The following is a 25,767-nucleotide window of genomic DNA, read 5'->3' as shown; positions in this document are numbered from 1 at the left end:
GAGATAAGAGATATGATCAGACGATGCAGATTGTACTGACAGACTAAGTCGGCTCTGCCATCCGCCACACTACCCTTCAGACATGAACTCCGTATATCATATCAATGGTGGTGATGTATAATGCCTCAAAAATCTATATGAGTCGTCATGTCCCCGTGAGGCAAACAAGAATATGGGGGGGGGGGAGCTCCGAGGGCCCTTATGCAGATTTATTAGTCGTCTAGAACCCACTACTACTGCCATCTATCCACCAGAGAAACCACAAGAAACACTCACCATGAAGGACGTTCGATTCGGCGTCACACAAATAAAAGTGTTACCGTATTTCTCGATACGGAGATGATAATGAAAGAGGAATTGTGGGAAGTGTTACTGGAATAAGGTGGGAAAATGGGAGAACCCCGAGAAAAATCACCACAAATGTAACTCCGCCATGCCCGAGATTTTAATTCGGATCCGACGTCGTGTTAAGGCAGAGTTTTGTCAGCTGTACTACCAAGGCGTCTGCATGAGTTTCTGAAGTATCAATACAATTTAGAGAAATATGCTGCAATATCTTTGAAGACTGAGGCAATAAATAAATCTGAAGTGTGGGAAACTTTCAGTTGAAGAAGACAAGTAGTTACTATTTCGTAACGGCAACACCCTCACGTCGTATCAATCATGTAGACCATATCCTGGTCGTTTATTGAAGCCCAACATTTCGTGTATAAGAAGAGTGACGTCCATTTGGTCTATGGCTCTGGTTCAGCATGAATGCGGAAGTGAGCCCGAAATGTGCACAGCACTTAACGGATCCATTGAGATCCTGCGTATGTATGACGCACTTGTTCCGTATCAGTGCTGTACTTAAGCACAATGACTAACCTAATAAATGTTCGTATAAGTTGCTTGAGTTGATGTGGGTGTACGCAGCGGTAGAAGCGCAGTTTTTGAGCTTCACGGAAGCCACGATAGTGGGTTGCTACCTCGCGTACATACTCATGGGTAATTTCTTTCTGTTAGAATTTCCTGTACTGTCTTTAACAGGAAATAACGTTATGTTTACCCTATGTTAAGAGAGTCTCACTAAGTGCCAGGCTGGTATGAGGTCGGAAAATGGGCTTTCGGTTAACCCTAACCAATAATAAATATCGAGTCCAGATTTTATGTTCAGAGGATTGAATTAAAAAAAGGAAACCATACGTTTTATATGCCAATGAAGTTCATCTTTCATATTGCGCAAAAATTCTTGGAGATCACTGTACGGTTTGTTGTGGTGCCCTTTCATAATACGATCCGCTTCTTCTGGCTACCGTGATTGTCTCAGAATACAAGGTACGTAGGCCTAGCTTGAGAATCGGCCGTGAATGACGGATTTTAGACGGAATAATTCCCAAGTATGGTTTTTACTGGCGTAAAGCCATATAATAGATTTACTACAAATAGGCGACGTATGCCAGTAAGATCCGTGAGACGTGTCACAGGGGCAATACGAATGTACTCATTTATATTTTATTAATTATAGTGGATAACAAAATGGTGGGTAACGGCAAGAGAAACACGAGAATACTTGTCTTAACATTATATTTCTCAGCCACGAATTGCACTTGGAATCATTCGGGATTTTAATCCAGGTTTCTTGATAAGGGCCAATATGAAACATCGAGGGTTATTATAAAGTAACTAACATAACTGAAATTAATAGCCTATAGGCTAACTGCCAAAATAATTTTGGCTTCCATGATATATCAACAGTGATTTCGTGCTCTTCCTTCCACGGCCTCGTGAAAGTCGATGTTGAATAATACAACAGACAATAATAAAGAATAATTGGCTGTAGAAGATTGCATTTAATATTATACATGAATGTTTGATTGTATATAATTTTATTTTTTTTAATTAATTTAACGTCCATTTGTCCGATTTTAATGTAACCTATGTTCTTCTCTTGGTTATGAAGGTTAAATGTGCAAATTTTGGCAAATATCGGTCAAAGCGTGTAGATTTGTATAGATTACATACATACATACATACATACATACATACATACATACATACATACATACATACATACATACATACATACATACATACATACATACATACATACATACATACATACATAGCCACATTGACTTTTATATATAAGATTTGATAAAATTGAAAAAAAAAAGTAGACGGTGATAATTCGAAAGAATTTAACTTAGATTTCTTTTATTTACCTTTCTTGTGTTTATGTTCTATGTTTACGTTTGCAGTGCATTATGTTTACATTAAAGGTAAAGAAAAATAATCTGACTTCTGTGTTTGCAGTACGTTTATGTTAAAGGTAACAGAAGAAATCTAAGTTACAATTTTTTTAAGTATTGTCGTGTACTAATGTTTTTTAAGTTTCTTAAATATTTAAAACGGCAAGAGTTTGGTAAAAAATGATTCAGACAAAAATTGTTTGCTTTTTGTGCATAAAATCACAATCTGATGAATAAATTCGCGTTTTTATTAAAAAGAAAAAAAACAAACAAATTGACCTTAAAATTATCTTGGTAATTCCAGTAGGCTGACTAATGCTATTGATTTCCCCTTTCAGACGAAGAAACATTTATTCAATTAGGCTACTGTATTATCACAAACGTGTTTTTTTTTCGGAATAATCAACTGGAAACTTAACAAAAAAACATTTTGTAGATGATGAAGCCTGTTCAGGTGGTTTACGTATGTATATCGTGTCGTATCACATAGAGTACGTAGACTATATTCCCATAAATATTTTTTTTTTCACCTAAAAGGACTGACGATTCGTTCCCGCGTTGATCCTGCGATGTGAAATTTGTTACGAAAAATACAAACGTCAGTATGGCAAGCTTTTTCACAGTACCGGTACCTTGATTTATTTGCCTTTTAATACTAACAATGTCCACGCCTGTGGAGTAGCGGTTAGCACGTCTAGCCGCGAAACCAGGTGGCCCGGGTTCGATTCCCGGTCGGGACAAGTTACCTGGTTGAGGTTTTTCCTGGGTTTTCCCTCAACCCAATAGGCTATGAGCAAATGCTGAGTAACTTACGGTGTTGGACCCCGGACTCATTTCACCGGCATTATCACCTTCATCTCATTCAGACGCTAAATAACCAAAGCTGTTGATAAAGCTTCGTAAAATAACCTACTAAATAAAAATACTAACAACTTTTATTTATCGATATATTAGTATTTCATTGTGTGTGATTGTAACTTTCCAGTTTTCAGTGCGTTCCGAGAATTTTTTTTTTTTGTAGTTTTGCACCACGTCAAAGATACAGAAACAGCCGACGTTTCGGTACTACGAATCCGCTTTATGATCAGGGACGTCAAGGAATCGCCAGATGGAGAATAGCTTTTGGTAACGGATCCAATTTGCATGCCTACCTTTTCCTGCCTTTTCTGATTATGGAACTGATTAGGTTACTCGAGAACGAGAGTGTTTCGGCGTCTATGATGTGGTGCAAAAATGTTGCACTATTATTTCATCAGTCAGTAATACGGGAGTGACGTGAGAAAATTGACCAGAAAACGATTTTACCACAATTTTTTATTCCCCCTAAATTCGAACTGGGGTTTCCTGAATAGTCGACTCTTCCAGCTGCGACAGCATTTAGGCTAAAACAAAAGCAATTAACTCAGTATTGTCCATCTTCTGTCCTACCATCTCCTAATATAGGCCTACAACATGTACTTCACCAGCAAGCTCAGTTCGTATGTTTACTCTGAGCGTTAACAAAATATTTATCCAGTTCTCGTCTCTGCAGTCGTTTCCACACCAGCGCTACAAAGACGAGTGACGTCAGACGACAAGGCAAGCGGTTCTTTCTCGGCACGGTTGAAAAAACGAGAACCTTCCCGAAGTATGGTGTCTAGTTCCACGAAAACTGCGTCATATTCTGTCGAACTCAACTCCTGGTGGATAATCCATGTTAAGATAAAAAACTTTTAGTCGTATTTTTGGCAGTTGCTTATTTCAGTACATATTCTCCTGACTTCAAAACGGACAGTGAGGTTTATTCTAGGGCAGAATGTAATTGAATAGTTTGTACAAGATCCTAGATGTTGTTTGGTAACAGTTACCGAAGGTCATTTGTTATGGTAATGCAGTGCACACCTGTAAATAGGCAGCTTTGACTTTCATTATCATTGCTTTTGCTGTTTCTTTCAAAATTCTGTGGCGGCCGGGTAGCTCAGTTGGACTGGAAGGTCCGGAGTTCGATCCCAGGTGGTGACAGGATTTTTTCTCGTTGCCAAACTTTCAGAACGGCCCCGAGGTTCACTCAGCCTCCTATAAAATTGAGTATCGGGTCTTTCCCGGGGGTAAAAGGCGATCAGAGCGTGGTGCCGACCACACCACCTCATTCTAGGTCATGGAAAGCATGGGGCTCTACCTCCATCCCCCCCCCCAAGTGCCTTCATGGCATGTTACGGGGATACCTTTACCTTTCAAAATTCTGTATCGCTGAATCGGTAGAAGGGGTCCTATTCATTGGCCAGCGCGGTCTCCGGAGGTAATTGCAGTCGGTTTTCTGTTTCTCTGGACACGTGCATAATGTCAGAACGGAAACTCAGGAGGATATGACTGCCCAAATTTTTAAAAGCTTAGACATCAGTTTATTGCTATGTTTATAATGAAATTAATGTCACAACTTTGAGATTTTGCTCGTTTTGGACAGTAAGAGATGGAAAACTAATAAACGTCAAATTTAGTAAAAACTACCAAAGAACAAAGAAACTGTAAACATCCCAACAGAACAACTTCCATTACGTGTTTCAGAGGAGTGTGTTATCATAAATGAATGCATTCTGCCATACGCTTCGTATATCAAATCACTTATAATGTTCTACAACCCATCAGAGTTTGTACAGATTATTCAGTTACATTCTGTATATTATATGCATTATATTATACGTTTAGAAGGCTAATTGAGCGCTAATTTGCTTGTTAATTCACAACAGTTCAAGATTCGACCATGAAAAGTTTCGTAATTTCTCTCGGTCAGTTGCTAATACGGTGCCTTCCAGTATGTCAGCACTGCTCTTTCAAAATTAATTTCCAGTCAGCATCGTAGGATGATTGTGTGTTGTTACTGTCGTCATTTATTATTAATTTTTTCCCAATAAACTTCGGAATAATATGAAACTATACATATAGGAAACAATGCTATGTTGGGCTATAGTTAGGACTGTAGTTATTCTGGATACAACTCAACTCACAAAGAAATTTTCTTGGTTGAAATTAAGCGTTGTTATTGAATAGTAGATTTAATAATAATAATAATAATAATAATAATAATAATAATGTCCCGCGCCGTGGCGTCGTGGTCTAAGGCATCCTGCCTAGGACTCGCGTTACGGAATGCGCGCTGGTTCGAGTCCTCATGGGGGAAGAAACTTTCTCATGAAATTTCGGCCAGTGTATGGGACCGGTGCCCACCCAGCATCGTGATACATTTGGGGAGCTACGATAGGTAGCGAAATCCTGTTGCGAATGCCAGCAATAACGGCTGGGGGAATCATCGTGCTAACCACACGATATCTCCATTCTAGTTGGATGATCGTCCACCTCTGCTTCGACATGTAGGCGTGAGGCCAGCAGCCGACTGGTCGGTCTAGGCCCTTCACGGGCTGTAGCGCACGGATTATTAATAATAATATAATAATAATAATAATAATAATAATAATAATAACCATTTCCCGACATTCTTTGGCGATCTTATTATTTCCTCCACTCTTTGGGCTTCCCATTTGAAAGTGCTGTTATGCATGAACGCCACATGTCTCGATTATTGTAGTCTTTTGGTATTTACTAGTTTTGTGATTGGAGATTTGTTGTATAATTCTTGGATATGTCGTTGTTTCGAATTTTCCACTTATTCTCAGTTGAGTAAAAAATTGGACCAAAAATCTTCATTAAAACCTTTATTTTCAAACAGTAGCCGTAATTTATTTTTGTCCTGTTTGGTCAGGTTTCATGTTTCAGTAATAGCCGGCCCGGATGGCTCAAGCGGTAGGGGCACGGCATGTCTCCATCGCTTGGTCCGAAGGGTTGTGGGTTCGAGTCCCGCCTCGGGCATGGGTGTTGTGTTTGTATTAGTGTAAGTAAAAACAAAGGAAACAAATGAAAAACAAAAACAGAAAACAGAAAAAAAGTAGGCTACCATAAAATATTACTGGTTGGAGTATTGTTTTTTATAGTATAAGTTTCAAGTATCTTATTTAAAATTTAGATCATAGCAGTTTCTGAATGACACAAAAACTCTGCTTTCATTGTGTAACCTATTCAGGGAGTCCTATTTCCTGTAATAATTGCACCTGTCTGTCAAAATACCACCGTACTTGAATTGATCAACTGTTTTCAATGTATTCTTGTTATTCTCTTTGGGGTCTGATTTGTTTTTATCAACATATACTTTGTTCTGGTTTCAGTAAAGTTCAGATAAATTTTTGGTGCTGTTTCACTAAATTCTGCAAACGAATTTCGCATTTTCAACTCGTTCTTTCCCAATTAACCTAATAGTAGGTCATCCACATATGCAAGTACTTCGTTGTCCATCTAGATTGATGCCATCCCGTGTTATTTTAATTTTCTTATTATTGTATTCTCTAAATCAGTCATGTCAATTGATGCCCATAGGAGCAAGCGCGCGCTTTAGAGCTCAGGAGAGCCTGAGGGCTTTGCAGCGGAAAAGAAAGGGACAGACGAAAGAGGTGGTAGCTATATGCCGCTTGGTCGAGCTATATTCAGGGATGGCCAGCACTGATTCAATGGATAAAGGGAAGAGAACTTATTAAAACTGTATCCATGTTAAGTTTTAGATTTGTCTGAGAAGTATAAGTGCATTATAAGAATGTAAGTTTTAATTTTAATGCTCATTTTTCACAAGTTTGATTTTTTAATTCAAAAGTAATATTTTCTCAACTTTTATTTACAGAAAAGTGAAAATTTCTGATATAAGCCTACTTATTTAGTAGCCTTACAGAATGTTTTCGTAAATCTAATATACCGTAAATACGTATTACTGAAGATAGCGTATTGAAAATTTTTAAAATATTCGCATGGAAATTGTTTATAAGGAAATGAATTAACAAAGCAACTACTGTTACATCATAAGCAAAAGATACGTGCTCATGTGTTGTAAAAATGTCAGCTCTATAGCTTCAGCATATTTCGAGAAAATAATTTAATATTCTGATGATAGGAAGTTGCTCACCAATATCACCTTAAAAGCATAATGCGATAAGAGTTTTCTTATGGAATATTAGTTACACTTAAAACATATACAGCACCTAGGTAACTTTGCTTTGTACTGTAATATTGTTTTGATTAGTTCGTTGATTACTTGTATAATGCTAAAGGTACAATTAATATCAATTCCAACTTATCATGTAATACTCAATATCTTTTTTTTGGGGGGGGGGGAGGATATCACATTCTTTATGAATGATGTAGGTCATCCATTTAGTACACTATAGTTGCAGTACTATGGAATTTATGTGAATATTCCTTCTTAACTCTTTATTATGTTATTAACATTTAAAACACAACTGCAATATTAAGAAATTGGTATTAGTACTTTTGTTTTACAGACGATATAGATAATATCAAACAGAAAGAAGCCATATAAAAATAACGACATAAAATTTCACGTTCCGTTTGAAGTTTGTGCACCACTGTTTTCTTAATCCTACAGGCTGATTATTCATATGCACAAGCCTTCCTCTTTCCATACTTAGCGCTTGATGCCCGCGCACGACGTGAAGGTCAGAAAAATGCGCTTGCTTTGACATCACTGCTCTAAATGGTCTATCCTTGATGGCGGATGATGGTTATTGACAACGACAATGAAGATGATTGTGTTAATGATGATTAGTCGAATTAAGTCTACTACATAAGTCCTGATCATTTGGCGAAAATCATTCAACAAAAATCTGGCTCACAAGTACAATAACAGAAACACACCTCACTCTTCTCAAGCTTTCAGCACAGATTTGGAGAGTACCAACTGCAGATTATACTGGAACCGTTCAGTTGTAACTGATAAAACCATCCTTGCAAACAGACTCGCTATCTTCCTCGCCGATAAAACGCAGAAACAGACTCTCCTCCTCACCGTCAAAGCCCTTTCGAGCGCACATACAGTACCTCCGGCATACACATGGGCAGAAAATGAACAATAAGGGTGGAAGAAGTAAAAGAGATATAACAAGATATCGTCGCACTATTCCCCATAATAGTTCCATCAATAGAATATGGCATTCCGAAAATCGCTGAAGAAAGATTAAATACACTCCAACATAAAATCATACTCAGAGATCGTTCATTTTTAATAATTCCAATCTCGTCCGTAAATTTCTTAATCTTCCAATCGTCTAGAAAAATCTTCTAGGAAAACCTATCATGAGTGATTACCATCTGAGTTCTAAGAGATGTGAAATAAATAAATAAATAAATAAATAAATAAATAAATAAATAAATAAATAAATAAATAAATAAATAAATAAATAAATAAATAAATAAATAAGTAAATAAATAGTAATAATAATAATAATGATAATAATAATAGAAAGTTTACCAAAGCATTTATTAAGTTAATTGCTGCATTTCCACCTTTTTATAGTCGCATTTCCATTATTTCGTCTTTGCTCATCTTTTAGACAACTATATCTTTGTCACCTTTGCTGTGGAGACCTTCGGTCCTTGGAGTCATGACGCTAAAGTTTTGGTATCTCAAATCGGCCAAATTTTGATCTCCATTACCGGTGATCGTCGGTGCACTACTTATTTGCGTCAACGTTTAAGTATTGCAATTCAACGCGGAAATGCAATGAGGGTTTTGGGTACTCTTCCCGAGTCCAGCCTTTTGGATGAACTCTTTCTCTTGTAAAATTTATTTAGTGTTCCGAATGTAAATATTTATATTTGGTTTTATATACTGTATGAAATTATTTAAATAATTTTTCTGTTTAATTTTATAAACGTTTATTTAGGCTGTAATAATATGATTTACAGGTCCACACCTGTGGAGTAACGGTTAGCGCGTCTGGCCGCGAAACCAAGGTGGCCCGGGTTTGATTCCCGGTCGGGGAAAGTTACCTCGTTGAGGTTTTTTCCGGGGTTTTCCCTCAACCCAATATGAGCAAATGCTGGGTAACTTTCGGTGCTGGACCCTGGACTCATTTCACCGGCATTATCGCCTTCATCTCATTCAGACGCTAAATAACCTAAGCTCTTGATAAAGCGTCGTAAAATAACCTACTAAAAAAATATTATTTACAAAGATGAACTCAACTTTGCACTAATAATAACTTCTTTCGTCTGTTCCTTTCCTTTCCGCTGTAAAGCGCTCGGGCTCTCCTGATCTCTAAAGCGCTCGCATCATGGCATGACATGACTGGCCTATAAAAAAGAAATTTTATAAATGTAAGTATATCTGTGTGGCACTGCGAACACATTCTCAGAGATAAAACCAGGAAAGGTACTAAAAATGAAATTTTATAAAGCAATGATCACGCCGACACTGTTAAATGGAGGTGAAACATGGCCACTCAATAGATCACAAGAAATAAAATAGAGAACGCCGAAGTAAAGTTTCTACGATATGTAGTCGGATATAGGCTAATTGAAGAGATGGGATCAGTAAGCTTACAATTTGACAAGAATTACAGGTTTTTAAAATTTAAATGATATAATAGAAAGGAAAAATAATTGGAAAGACCATATCTTAAGACGGAATCAATCAAAGCTAATCTGCAGATCCATTGGTAGGAGAGATGTTGGTTCGACTAAAGAGGCGATGGGAAGATGACTTTGATTCCTGAGTGAGCGGAACGGATCTAGACGGCCCAACTCATGTAGATGATGACGATGGTGATGAGATTGAGGAAAATATGCAGGCGTACGAAGTCTAATGCCATAAAATAATTTTTGTAATGACCATGAACCTAGTACTTAGTCTAACTGTAGAACATTGTTTCTCAATTAAGATGTTCAATGCTTACGACACTTCGGTTATGTATTTCTCTCAACAAAAGTCACTTTTCTTCCTTCTTGCCTTTCTTCATTTCTTCCTCTTAATTCTTATCTCGTATTACAACCATCCTCTGTTTCAAGAGTCCAAAAATGGACCTTGGTGATGGTGTTGCTGACGCAAGCAAGAGGAAGACAAATTATTGCTATTACTTCCATGAACAGATAATTCAAGTCAGAAGACTCGATGAAAATAGACACGCGTTACAAAACACCAAGTTTATTGGCACGAAATAGATGTACGCAATTAGCTTATTGCATTAAAAATTAATTTCCTAATCGATGCAAATGTGTGATGAAAATTAAAGTATTAATTTCATTTTCTTGCGTTTCATGTTCGTGATATATGTCGAATGTATATGTACTCTTTTCCTGTCTGTAAAGTCCAAGGTTGATCTTGACCTCATTTTGTACTTGAATTTTTCTCCACCTAATTTTAAACCAGAGCATGGTGGATCTTCCAGGACGTGAGGTCGATGTAACATTTGTCCTCCATCTCACGGAACACAACTTCATTTTACTCACAGACAAACATCTATTTCCTCTTCGATATTTGAACTCGTGACTTAATCTTCCTTTCAGTGTTGAAACCACAACACGTACATCATGGTGGCAATAAGGTTAAAATTGGTTTCTTCAAAATATTGGGTACAGGCGTAGCTCAGGCGGGAGGCGTGTTTGCCAGCTGATCCAGAACTGCTCCCGGACATGTGTTCAATGTTCGCTTGGGGTTATTATTTTTGATCTCATCTCTCCAAATAACATCTTTATATCTGTGGTGTTTGGGTAAAGGAAGATAAGTCATAAAAATGAGTTCGGAGATAAATGAAAATTAAACTTGGAACCCTTGTTACAAATAATTTTCTACACAAATAAAACACATCAACTGCTAGTATTCTTCGATTTTTGCACACCCAGTTGTATAATTTAACTTGTATGTTCATCTGGGGAACAAAATTCCATCTTCACAAAAAAATGACTTATACCCCTTTACCCGAACACCACATATATTACCAGTTCCACCAAGCTAAGTAACTTAGTTGACAAGACGTCGTTAAATAACCGATTAAAAATGGTTTTGCGAAATTGTATATTTAAATTCTATGGCATGTTGAAGGATACTGACATTTTAAGAGACGTTGGTGGAGGTAAAAGATTTTCTTATCTTAACTTTGGTGGGGATGTCTGAAGCACTTCACGTTAAACACAAGCTTATAAAACACCGAGGTTGATGGTATCATAAACGGAAAAGAAAAAATATTTAAGAATGCACATACTAGAAGATTACACATGTCAAGAGGCAGCGCAAAAGAGAATATATTGGAGAGCTGAGACAAAGTGCACTCTGACATTGTAAATTACTCGCACAAGTTTTTGTTTCAGAACAGGCATTTACTGCGCAGTATACGTGACAAGATTCAAGGGTAATGAAGTGAGGAAGCTAGTTAATATCGAAAATATTATATAATTTAATTTCAACCGACTGAAAAATCCGGTCGTTAAATAGGATAAAATAATTTTATTTACACGGACGGACAGCCAGTCGTATAGACGAACAGTTGGAAAAATACACAAAAAGACGTAAAAAGCGACGATTTGTCGGTGTTAAAGTAATTTCTCTAAAATCTTCCTAGAGATGTTTAAGAGCCATAATTGTTCAATGGCAGTATATAATATATTTTTTCTAAAATCTCCTTTAGAGATTTGTAAGAATCATAATTATTATTTAGATCCAGGGTGGATGACATCAGCATAATTAGCGTTATAACGATTATGTTGATGATGGTGATGATAATTCTGGCCACTGGCGTAGTTCAGGCGGTAGCGCGTTTGCCTGTTGATCGGGCATGGCTCTATTCCAGCTTGGGATGATTACCTGGTTGGGTTTTTCGACGCTAAATAACCCAGTAGTTGAAACAGCGTCGTAAATAACCAAGTAAATAATAATAATAATAATAATAATACACCCAACTATGCTAATAGTGAACCTCTACGGACCAGCATATTTCGTTCCCTATATCCGAGGTTTACTAAAACCTAAGTGTCTGTTTCTATACTACTGACGTTGCTGTACATACAGTATTAATGCCCGCTTGGGTCAGACCACGTTCAATATCAGTACTAATGTTCGCTTTATATTCCAACTTAAACACTCTACACTTTGACATCCTAATGTTCACAGTTCGAAACTTGAATCTAATCTGGCCATGTAGGTAGTAGGCACTGACCGATTTCGCACCTCTTCCCGCTAGAGGTATGCTACTGTGTACTCGGCCTTGGAATTTCCCCGGGTTCACTTTTACAAAGATGCGGGAGGAAGGGTTGAGAACCACTATATTGTAATCCTTCTTGTATTTACCCATTGGTCGTCACTCTACTCTCCTTTACAAAAGAAAACGCTTTTTTTCCCTATTTTTCTAATAACCTCTTTTAAAGGAGACAGAACTAATCCTTCCTTTATCCCTCACTGCGTACATTATTCTCTTTAACATGTTTCAAACTGTCCGAACAAATCCTTTGTCTTTCAATGGACTTAAGGAGTAGAAGGTTTGATATTTTGTTCTGAACATATTCTTGGAAATTTATAGGAGAAAGAGTTTCCTAAATTACCACTTTGGCCATTTTGAAATTACATTTTATTGAGGGCGTTCTAGTTTTTAGGTTCACTATAACCGAAGCGAGGGTTCACTATAAACGGAAATATTAATGTACTTTTTAATGTATGCCGGTCGGGACCAACGATTTAGGTTCGCTATAACCGAATGTTAATTATAACCGAGTTCACTATATCCAGAGCTAACTGTAATAATAATAATAATAATAATAATAATAATAATAATAATAATAATAATAATAATAATAATAATAATAATAATAATAATAATAATTTTATGCACTTAGAATGTTAAACAAGTAAAAATGATAACAATAGGATCTACTATATGTTTATGTGACGATGTTAACTGTAAATCCAAAATCTACGCCAAAATCTCCAGGACAGATGGAATCGAAAGCGATTTGAACTTTGTTGAAGAAAGGAGGAGTTAACATTTTTTTTATACGCAGCAAGGAGGACGGAATAAAGGATACGGTGGACGAGGGGGAAGAGGAGGACAACGGACAGAGAAAGAGACAATGAAGAAAATAGAGGGAAAATGAAAGGGAAATGCGAATGAAGAAAGTGAAGAAAAAATAACATAGACGAGGGGAAAGAGCAGATTTATGTAATAGGAAAGAACGTAAGTAGGAAGAAGAGCAAGAGAGAATTTGAAGAAAAACGTGGACAAGAGAGAGAAGAATAAGTAGATGAGGACCATAGAGAGGGAGAAGAATAAGGGAGATTAAGAGGAACATGGAGGAGAATAATAAGAATACGGAGATGAAGAACGTAGAAGTGAAGGGGAAGAATAAAGTAACGTAGAAGGGAAGAATAAAAAAAGAAGAATAGGAGGAAAGTCGAACAGGACGTAGAGGAGGAGAATAATAAAAATGAGGAAAATGTAGAGGTAAGGAGAATGAGGAATGTAGAGAACTGGGGGAAGAATAAGTAGATGGGGAAGGACATGTGAAGGAGAAGAATAGGGGAGAATGTGAAGTGCAATGTAGAGGAGAAGAATGAGCAAGAAGACGAGGAATGGAGAGGGCAGAATTAAAAAGATGAAGAATGTAGAGGAGAAGAAAAGAAAGATGAAGAACCGAGAGATTAAAAAAGAATAAAGAATACGACAAGGATGAACATGAAAGAGAGGGAGAAGAATAAGAAAGTAGAAATAGAGTTTTTGTATTCGACAGATATTGGAGAAAAAAATGGGAGTATAAGGGTACAGTACATCAGTTATTCATAGATTTCAAAAAGGCGTATGACTCGGTTAAGAGAGAAGTTTTGTAAAACATTCTTGTTGAATTTGGTATTCCCAAGAAACTAGTGCGATTAATTAAAATGTGTCTCAATGAAACTTACAGCAGAGTCTGTGTAGGCTAGCTTCTGTCTGATGCTTTTCCAATTTACTGCGGGCTAAAGCAAGGAGATGCACTATCACTTTTACTTTTTAACTTCGCTCTAGAATATGCCATTAGGAAAGTTCAGGATAACACAGAGGGTTTAGAATCGAAAGGGTACATCAGCTTCTTATCTTTGCGGAGGACGTGAATATGTAGGAGAAAATCCACAAACTATTAGGGAAAACACTGAAATTCTACTTGAAGCAAAAAAGTTAGAATTTAAAAAACAGTTATATTACCAGTCGTTCTGTATGGTTGTGAAACTTGGACTCTCACTTTGAGAGAGGAACAGAGATTAAAGGTGTTTAAGAATAAGGTTCTTAGCAAAATATTTGGGGCTAAAAGGGATGAAGTTACAGGAGAATGGAGAAAGTTACACAACGCAGAACTTCGCGCATTGTATTCTTCACCTGACATAATTAGAAACATTAAATCCAGACGTTTGGGATGCACAGGGCATGTAGCAGATATGGGCGAATCCAGAAATGCATATATAGAGTGTTAGTTGGGAGGCCAGAGGGAAAAAGACCTTTGGGGAGGCCGAGACGTAGATGGGAGGATAATATGAAAATGGACTTGAGGGAGGTGGGATATGATGATACAGACTGGATTAATCTTGCACAGGATAGGACCGATAGCGGGCTTATGTGAGGGCGGCAATGAACCTGCGGGTTCCTTAAAAGCCATTTGTAAGTAAATAAGGGAAAACGTAGAGGAAGGTAGGTTAATAAGGAAGAAGATGCGAAAAAACGTAAGGAGAAGAATAAGGAAGAATATGAGGAGATATTCTTAATAGGGGGCATAAAGGAGAATAGTAGAATGGTAGTGAAGAACGCAAAAATGTGGAGGAAATAGGAATGAAAAAGGAAGATAAATAGTAGATAGTGGACAATAAGTAAAAAAAAAAAAAAAAGCGATATAGGGTGGAAATACAGACAGGACGTGAAGAAGATTATGGAGGATATGAAGAATGACGATTGGTAGGTTAGGATAGGGAAAAATAGAGAGGATGGAGGAAAATGAAAGGAAATGATGCCCACGGTGTGAGTTGCTCAGGAACTCGAGACACTTTAGAATAAGAACTAAAATTGCAGTTGTCTTTTCCCTGAGGGGTTGAGTCTATGAAGAAGTTCCATGCATTCCTGAGAAAGGCAGGAGTAACAGGATTGACGTCATTGACATTAACCGTACGCAGGACACCGCATATGTTTTGGATCCCACTATCAGCTGATTTAAGGCCAGAAGAAGTAGATCAAGAAAAACGATCGATTTACGATTCAGCGATTTCCTACTTCAAAGAGAAATACAAAATCTGCTCGATCAAAGATAATAGGACTTTTCATAGGAGCAAGGGCGACAATACCAAACTTTGTAGTGGATTTTATTAAGACATTTGAGAGTCCACCGCTGTGAAGTAATGGTTAGAACGTCTGGCTATGAAACGAGCGGATCCGGGTTCAAATCCTGGTTGGGACAAATTACCTGTTCGGGGGCTTTTCCCTCAATTGAAGCAGAATTGCTGGGCAATTTTCGACGTTGGACTTCAGACTCATTTCGCCATCATTAATTCACATATCATCATCATTATCATCATCTATACAATAGTTCGGGTTAAGTTCAGTGTGGCTTGCTGTATTTGTACAAGAGCGCGGCCGTTCGGCTACCGGTCATCACAAAAATAAGAGTGGTAAGCACAATAAGCCTCAGGCTGCAGTGTAAGCCTTCGGGTCCCTCCTCCGTACAAGACAGAGAGAGAGAGAGACTTGGGATCTTTAAAAATGAATATACCGATTTATTCATTTTGGCTATTAACGGATCCCTACAGATCATACAATATCATTTATAGAATATGTAAACTATAAAATATATTAATGTATGCAATTTTTCTCCTCATGTAAACACGTGTTTGACTATTCCTTCTTTCGCTTTTATCATTTCAAGTTATGTACAGTATACTTTGTCATATTAGGCAACCTGAAAATTGTAGCATGTTTTACTAATAATTATTGGAGAAAAATAACCAAAGAGAAGAAGAGCTGGAGATTGAGTATTACTATTATTATTATTATTATTATTATTATTATTATTATTATTATTATTATTATTATTATTATTATTATTTAAAAAAAGCTCATGCTAGCTACATCGCAGTTCGTAATGATATTGGAACACTGAATTAACGCAATAAAGATAAGGATTCCGTTGTGATGGTGGTCGAAGCTGGTCTCCATAGAGACAAGAGACAGTGCTTCAAGTTACATACAGAGTCAACATACTGCATACTATTTGCTTTATTCTCCTGATAACATTACAAGAGCCATTATATTGCTATCCAAGCCTATCACCACGCATGATTCAGGTAATTTTAGGACTTACTCCGTCTGAAGTCACTGATTTATGTCATAGCTTAAACTTTACATTGTACTGTACATTCTAGTGGGGGAAAAATACTGGAAGATAAAAATGGCGATTTTATTACTATGTACAAAAACGGTTCATAAATCAATTTTCTTCTTGAATCAGTTTTGTTTAATCGATATGTAAAAAATTGTAATAGGTGATAAAGTGTCAGACTAGAGGAGCTTAAATACTGGTATTTGGCACATAATAAATACAGGAGATGTAAAGTAACAGATCATATAGGTAGTTATATTTCCAGTGTGGAAAATTTTACTCGAAAATATACAAAATAACGTAGATGTCACCAAGATGTGAATGTTATTTACAGTGAACCTTCGCGACCTTATACTTCTTATATAAGTGTTAATATATCCATACGCAAGGTTATTTTTCAAGTTCATCACCGAACTTGAGGTAGAAAACTTGAAGAGAAAAACAACAGAATTGCAATTTTTGAACTACTTTATGGGAACGAAAATTGGCCCCTTATCAGTTACACGTAAATGAATTGATTTTTCTGAGAATAGATTTTTAAAATAAGCCGCAGGCTATAGACTTTCGTATCACATTAAAAGTACTGACAAAAGTCAGATACTAAACATTTTCAACCTAACCGAACCAAATGAGAAACATAACAAATTGATAGGAATAGACCTATGCAGAGAGAATGGTGTTGAATTTCCTCATTTAACTTCTGCATTGTAATCCAGTGTGAAGTGGTGTTTAAAGACTCTGAAGACGAACTGCACGAATTAATAATATTTTTTAACGAAGTGGACCAGGGTAACCGTAAATTCTGTAGATAATGTTGCTAAAGATAATTGATTAAATAATTAAGAGCGCCGGATTTTCCACAATCTGAGACCCGTGTTCGGATCCCGGCAACAGAAAATGGAATTTCTTGTAGACAAAGCATTAACAATATTCTAGTTTAGCTGGAAGCTCTCTTAGTTTTCCTTATCATAATTTGTCTTTAAGGAGAGGCAGAAAGTTTTAGGTAAGGAGTTTATTTTAGGACATAAAATACACCTTTAAGGGATTAGCAGTAAAATTTAGGAAATATGCAACACTTTTTTTCTCCATTACTGTATATTCTACAATAATGAAAATTGTTATGTGTAACACACTGTCCTTCTGCTATATGAAAAAAATATTTTGTACGATTTAAAAAAAAATATATATATAATTTTTTTTTTCAAAATTCAGTTTACTGTGTTGAAGCGTTTCCCACATAACTCAAAAACTATCCAACATTCTGTGATGAAATTTTTTGTGTGTATTTATGCATGTAGATGTTATCTACAGTATGATGCAAGATCACTTGTCTACCTTTGATAGATTGTCTGATAAAAAATAAATTCATTTAAAAAAATGGTCAAATAACATTATTTTCTTCGAACACAAAATAAAAAATATATATATTAAGAAATGTAGTTGAAAGTGTATGCTGTTGTAAACATGAGTTTCAGCAATAAAATAAAAGAGAGAGAACCTGAAAAATTTAACAAGTTTATGAGTTATGAGGGAAACGCTTCATCACTGCACAGTGAAATGCCACCATTTTGAATTTTGAAAAAAAAAGAAAATTATCGTAAAAATATATTTTTTTTTCGAATATCAGATGGACGGTGTTTTACACATACCAATTTTCATTATTGTACAAGATACAGTAATGGAGGTTAAAAACGTTGAATATTTCCAAAACTTTTATTGCTATAAGCTGTACCTAACCCCTTAAGTACTATAGTATACTGTTCGCAGAAGACCAGACTGTATTTCCAGATAATTTACAAAAGGGAACACTTAAATTGTACAGTATTTCAAAATATAAATACAATCTTACAATTTGTGCTGTTGAATCATATCTAATGGGTTTCATAAGTACCCCGTAGAAACAAAAATCGAAATTGATAAAAAATAATTGAAAGAGTATCGAGTTTCAGTATTTAAGATCCGTAGTACTGTATCACATACGAAAATTAATAGTGTAGAAAATGAAATAAACATAGGTAATTAATTTGCAACATTATTTTAACGGGTGAAGGTAATTAAATATGATGGAAAAAACGTACATTTTCAGAAAGTGTGATTTCCCTTAAAATACTCTTTGATATATGAAAGTCCATTACGTAAAGTTAATGCTCATTTATGACCTTGTCAGCTGCTGTTACGTCTTTTTAAAGCTTTGGTGTACAGGGTTTTTTTTGTAACCGTATTTTTTAATTTGAAGTGATGGTGAAATTTTGGCAGTTTTCAGTAAAAAAAATCGAATTTTCGTTTTCTTGTAAAAATGAATCATCAATATCCTATTTATATGTTGAGCAAGTTTCATTGCTCTGCGGCACACGAAAGCATAAAAATTACGCAATATATAAATGGCTGCAACCTTGAACTGCAATTCCGCGCAAATTCTACAAGCTGTTTTCTCACACTTTTTTTTTCAGGACATTTCGTTAGGTTCGAAGTGTAAAGTCTCTTATAATTTTGATGCTAGGAACATGAAAGTTTTACTGCATGTTCTGTACACTGTGGTTAACAAAATAGCGCATAGGTTTTAGGATTAAATGAATACTTTTCTAAATAAAAAAATGAAATATTTATAGTGGCAATAGAAAATTTTAATTTTAAGTATGCAGTGCTTATAAAATTTAACCCCCCTTTTGTAGTGAAGACATAGGAAATAGCGTTGTGCATTACTGGCGCTATGTTCGTTTGAAGTTTGTCGAGTATGGTGAAGTTCGATATTCGCCTATGTTCGCTCTTGCAGGAGGAGGCTTGTCGTGTTTGTGCCACCTTGTTATAAAAATATTCAATGTCATCCACTCCCACTTCTTCATGTGTTAACCACTTAAAGAATTTAGCACAGGCCTTGCGATTCTTCTTCTTCTTAAGGCACTACGACTTCATTGAAGTTTTGGTCTTCTCAACGGTCTGTTTCCATTTCTCTCTATCTTGGATAATTTTTGGGCCAATTCTGAATCTTTAATAATTTTATATCTTCCAGTACGTCATCTCTCCACCTATTTTTTGGCCTTCCTGTTGTTCTTGTCGTTAGAGGTTGCCACTGGTAGATCTTATTCACCAGTCTGTCATTTTGCATTCGGTTTACATGTCCAAACCATCCTTGTCTTTGAGCTTTAATAAAATTTATTATATTTTTATTTTTAATTGTCTTATTTAATTCCCTGTTGGTTTGGATCCTCCATGTGCCATCTTTTTCTTTGATTGATTCCATTATCCTACGCAAAATTTTCCTTTCAAAAATAAAAAGCTTTCGTTTTATTGTTTCCTTCAACACCCAGGTTTCACATGCATATGTCACAATTGGTCATATAATTATTTTTATATAGTTTGAATTTTGCTTACTTAGATATTAATTTACTTTGGAACAACATTTTGTTCACAAAATATGCTTTATTGTCTAGAGCAATTCTCTCGTTTATTTATTCTTCTATGCTATTATTTTGGTTTATAATGAAACCTAAATATTTAAACCAATTTACTCCTTCATAACTAATATTTTCTATTTTAAGATCTTTTGTAGCTCTATTTTTTGTGTTATTGTTTAAATATTTAATTTTAGCATAATTAACTATGAATCCATATTTGCTTGATTCTTCTTTCAATAATTTGAAAATTTCAACTAATGCTGGCATATTTCTTGTTGTTATTATATAATCTGCATATGCCATGCACTGTTTAGTCTGGTACTTATGTTACCTCTTAGATCTAGTTGTTTTATTATATTATAGTCAATTACAATGCTAAATAAAGTTGCTGCTAATGGATCATCTTGTATGACGCCAATGTTTATTTCAAATTCTTCTCTCAATTTATTGTTTATTTTAATTTTGGTTCTATTATTTTGAAGTTTGAGGGTTATTAATCTTATTAATTTGTCTGGTATTTGATGAGGCCTTGCGATTAGTTTATCATATGAAATGAGACGAAATTTGTGATGTTTTGGTTACTCATGTTCGAGCATTGCAAGACACTAATAAGAAAACTGATGCGTGATGTTTTTCTACATATGCCATCGATCTTCGAAAAAAATGTAAAACATTTTACTCAAAAACTGAGCTACACATTTCATTTTGAAATATGCAGGTTTTTTTCAGAATATTTTTGTTAATAACTCGAAAATAATTGACTCACAGGAATGAAACTTCACCACATCGTGAACATGTGTACAGAAATCAAGGACGTAGCTTTAAAAATGTAGAACATTGAAATCTCACCCATCAGCCACATAAAATGCAGTGCGAATTTATTGTCTTGTCATCACAACTTTGTACTTTTTAAGAGTTATTATGATTCCTCTTCATTCCAGATCAGACTTGTGTTAGTTATTAACCTGTTTTAGTTCAAGAATGCAAATAACCATAGGCCTAGTTGTTGACACATTTTTAAACATTAATACTATTATGCTGGGTTTGCAGTGAAAGACCTGCCCTTGGACAGAAAACTGTGAATGAATTACTACTACTGCTACTCTAGAGTGGGTTATAATCTACACCATACACCCACATATAGTGGGACTTACTAGTCACGTACTAGCAGGACGCAAAACCTTTGCTTAAGATGACATAGGAAAATATAAGCAAGGTCACATATGCCTACGCTGTCTTTTCCGTAGGAAGAGAAAGCTCTGTTTCCGTGTTGAGTATTGAATCCTTGTCAGCTGGATTTTGGTCTGAAACTTTACCACTCACGTAATAATAGAATAATGTCCCCACCTCCTCAAGCCTTTGCGTCATTCACCCAAACGTCCCCATCTAAGATTGACGCTCCGAAGGTGTAATTTTTTGCCGCCGTCAAAGGAAGCCAACTACATCGCACTGCGTGATGATGATTAATGAGACAATGGTGAACTACCGGTAGGGAAAAGGGAGGTCTCTTGAAAACCTACCACCAAACACCGTCTTTGTCCACCACAAATTCCACTAGGACCCGCCGAGATTCGAACCCGGATTACGAGCCGTTTGGCAAAGGGTGCGCCGAGATTAACGAACGTGTCAGCCTTAAGTTTTATCTGCGTGCTACTTATGTACTTTATGGTGAGCATTACGTTGTACTTATTCTTGCACTAAAGTAGCGTTAACATACGGTATGTACTGTAATTTTGCTGTCACCGAAACAAAATAATAATATGTGTTACCGATGTTTCGGTACCACTGGTTAACTCACAGTTATTTTAGACACAAACATAAATATAGTAATAGTTGGAACTGAGCTATCTTGCCAGTTTATACTGTATTGTCACTTAGTTGACCCTGGGAGGCCTGGTGGCTATCGTGCTCTTCTCTGGATGGCTCTCGTAGTATGCGAGGTTTGTCCTGAGCGAAGGCGATATGTTTTTAGACTTTTACCAGATGGGAAAGTGAATCCATTGCCTCAAGTACTGTATTTACTGCATGTGAAAGAATCCTATGTTGATGAATAAAGACAAAAATTATAATACTGTCGGTCTTACTAATAAAAATTATATATACAGACGTTTAACTGTCTTATACTTATACAATGAGTAGTTCTTTTATAAGTTGTGTGTAAATTCCTTACTGATAATTACTACATATGTCGTGTATAAAAGTATAACTGTTACACAGCTACGTTATAGTTTTGTCATTACTTCATTACGAAAGGTAATAGAATATCTGAGGTCTATTGCATCCGGTAGAGCGCTCTAGTGTGCCGTAATAAGTATCGATAGTACAACTAGCTCTGATCGATTACCACACTATATTTTGGTCAAAGTATACAATATTACTCTAATTATTCTGTGCTCTTTGGTTTGTTCTTCTGTGGTTACAAGGCAACCGTCATCATAAAATGACAATCGATACGAACAGCTGTTAGAGGGGCGGCCATTTTTTTCTCTATATTAATAAACGCTTAAACACGGGGGTTTCGTGTATATAACTACTGCAAAGCAATTCCCATTGCATAGTTACAGGGTGTTTATACATCCATCGCTTATGCATGGTTTATTAGTAACGTTTTCTGTCTCAACTCTGCGTGTTTATTAGTAAGACCGTGTATATATAGGTCCGCCTTAGTACCATATCGTTCCGATAAAGATTGTGTTTGTATTTGAATTACAGTCTTTGATAACAATAAATAGTTCAGACAATTATCAAACATAAATACAATATTAAACATTAAAAAATCGTGATAAAAAAATTCACGTACAGTAACATTATAAACAATTTGGTAATAGGACAATTTGGGCCGTATTCATAGACATTTTTAGCGCGGGCTTCCGGTGGATGATCAGCGTTTTTCGTATTCATAAACTAGTGTTAGCGATAGGATATGATTTGAATTCTGTACTAGTAACCAGTGGATAGCCGGGGCTAGCTTAGTACGCTCTTAGCGCGTGCTACGAAATGTCTATGAATATCACCCTTAGAGATTTTCTTTTTGAATTTAGCATTACTTAATACAAAAAAGTAGAGGTAGGCTATTTTGTTCGTGATTTTAATTATCTTAATATCAGAGCTTGAATATGTTTTAGTTAACTGGAAGAGGGTAAATTTAACACATTTTATTGTCTAGTAAAATAATTGTGAACGTCGCATCTCACTTTATATACACCAATGTTATCTTTGACAAATAAGAATGACTTAAGTGTATAAAGACAAGTTAGAATTTATATTCTTTCTCTAAGAAGGGGTGATAGTAGGAATAATAATAATAATAATAATAATAATAATAATAATGTATATAAGATTTGCTGATGATATTGCGTTGTTAGGAAGAGGAGATAATATTAAGAGATATACTATTTAAGGAAAATGGTAGCTGCGAGCAGTATTGGATGAAGATAAATGCAAACAAGATGAAGACCTTGGTTATCGAAGAAAAATAAAGAAGGTAAACATATCCAGCCGAATGGAATAGAGATAAATCGAACGACGCATTGCTTGCTTGAAAAGAACACAGTTAAACACAATAGGGGCGGATTAGTAACATAATAATCATCATAATTATCATCGTCGTCAAGGATTGTTCCATCTGAATCCGTTCCAGACTTTTACTAATAATATATTGCTCTGCTCTTATTTTCAACGTTGTTCCCAAATGTCTCCTTCCAGCTGATGTGTAACGTAAGAATTCCCCTTCATAACCTGTTGTTTTTGTTCATCCGTAGTAGAACTATGTACATACTGTGTCCACTGTGTTTTATATTATTAGATTTCTGCGTATAGTTCGTGTATTGCTAATTATTTTCGTATGTCTTCATTTCTTTTATTTTCCTCCTCTGTCAAGCAATTTGTAGGCTCTCACTTACTGCTCTTCGTAATTGTACCTATTTTTAAGAAGGGGAACAAGACTAACTGTGGTAACTTTCAAGGAATATCACTTTTTTGACGTCGTACAAAATTTTGTCTAATATTCTTTTGAGAAGATTAACTCTGTAAGTAAATGAAATTATTGGGGATCATCAGTGCGGTTTTAGGCGTAATAGATCGACTATTGATCAGATTTTTTATATTCGACAGACATTTGAGAAAAAATGGGAGTATAAGGGTACAGTACATCAGTTATTCATAGATTTCAAAGAGAGAAGTTTTATATAATATCCTTATTGAATTTGGTATTTCCAAGAAATTAGTTCGATTAATTAAAATGTGTCTCAGTGAAACCTACAGCAGAGTCCGTATAGGCCAATTTCTATCTGATGCTTTTCCAATTCACTGCGGGCTAAAGGAAGGAGATGCACTATCACCTTTACTTTTTAACTTCGCTCTAGAATATACCGTTAGGAAAGTTCAGGATAACAGACAGGGTTTGAAATTGAACGGGTTACATCAGCTTCTTGTCTATGCGGATGACGTAATATGTTAGGAGAAAATTCATAAACAATTAGGGAAAACACGGGAATTTTACTTGAAGCAAGTAAAGTGTAGATGGGGGGGATAAAATTGTTAAAATGGATTTTGAGGGAGGTGGGATATGATGATAGAGACTGGATTAATCTTGCACAGGATAGGGACCGATGGCGGGCTTATATGAGGGCGTCAATGAACCTGCGGATTCCTAAAAGCTATTTGTGAGTGAGTGATGGATGGATGGATGGATGGATGGATAGATTTATTCGTTCCATAATATTCTTACATTTGCTTTATAGCATAGAATAAAGAACATGTCCAATTCTTACGTTTAACAATAAAATGCAATACATATAAAATGCAAATATGAAATATGTACAGAATTAATACCTTAATAACAATAATATTTTATACAATGTAATATATTTACCATTTAATAGTATTATAATATTTACACAGTACTGTGAAATGTCAAGAATTCATCTTCAGAATAGAAAGCGTGAGTTATTAAGTATTTTTTTAGTTTTACCTTAAAGAATGCAGGGTTTTGGCTATGATTCTTAATGTCTTCAGAAAGACTATTGAACATTTTTATCGCCATGTAACGTACTCCCCTTTGAAAGCACGATAAATTTGATGATGGCGTATGAAAATCATTCCTTCTGCGGGTATTTATACTATGTATGGCTGAGTTAGTTGGAAAATGTTCTTTATTACATAAGAGGAAATTTATTGTAGAGTATATGTATTGATTTGTTAAGGTTAGAATCTCTAATTTCTTTAAAAATAATCTACATGATTCTCTAGCCTTTGCTCCAACTATTATTCAAATGGCTCTTTTTTGTAATAAGAATATATTTTTACTATCTACAGAATTTCCCCAAAATATTATTCCGTAGGACATAATGGAATGAGTGTGTGAGTGAGTGAATGATTTGTTAGTCGTCTTCACATATTAATTATGTCTTATTTATAATAGCATCGAAGTTAGTGTTCAAAGCAATGATCTTCAGTAGAATTGAAGACGCGCCTAAGTTGGTACTATTGTAAATAAAATGTGATATTATTTATGAATAATAATTAATAAGAAAGGAAGAAAAGTGTAATTATTTCAGGCTGCTCAATCTTATCGATTATACTCATTACTTGTATCATTGCACAGATTGAATGTAATGGACGTGGGTTTCAGTTGTAAAGTTGTTCTATATGTGTTTCTAAATAGATTTTAACCAAACGTCTTTATCACTCTGTGGATTAGTGATATTGCAGTAAAGACGGAGGAAATAAAACTGTTCAAAGAAAACCAGATGCATACTATTACAAATCGCTTATGAACTGACGGGTATAGAACTCCGGTTGCTTAGGACAAAAACCCGACCGTCAGCTGGCAGCTCGCTGGAGTAAACACTTATGTCTGTGCCTGTTGTCTGTGGACTGGTAGGCTATAGTCTTGAAACTTTTTAAAGCTGATAAACATTTCTACGAAACTTATTGACTCTGGAGGC

At 35.6% G+C, this 25,767-nt stretch overlaps 1 protein-coding gene across 5 annotated transcripts in view; it reads left to right on the top strand.

The window, feature by feature from the left end:
• Positions 1-25,767, top strand: part of IP3K2 (Inositol 1,4,5-triphosphate kinase 2) — an 851,156-nt gene that overhangs the window by 806,936 nt on the left and 18,453 nt on the right. The window lies entirely within an intron of this gene.

Source organism: Periplaneta americana, chromosome 4, assembly GCF_040183065.1.
Source record: "Periplaneta americana isolate PAMFEO1 chromosome 4, P.americana_PAMFEO1_priV1, whole genome shotgun sequence".
In the NCBI taxonomy this organism is placed as follows: Eukaryota; Metazoa; Arthropoda; class Insecta; order Blattodea; family Blattidae; genus Periplaneta; species Periplaneta americana.
Note: the sequence above shows the minus strand (reverse complement) of the source record. Positions and strands in the feature narration are given on the sequence as shown.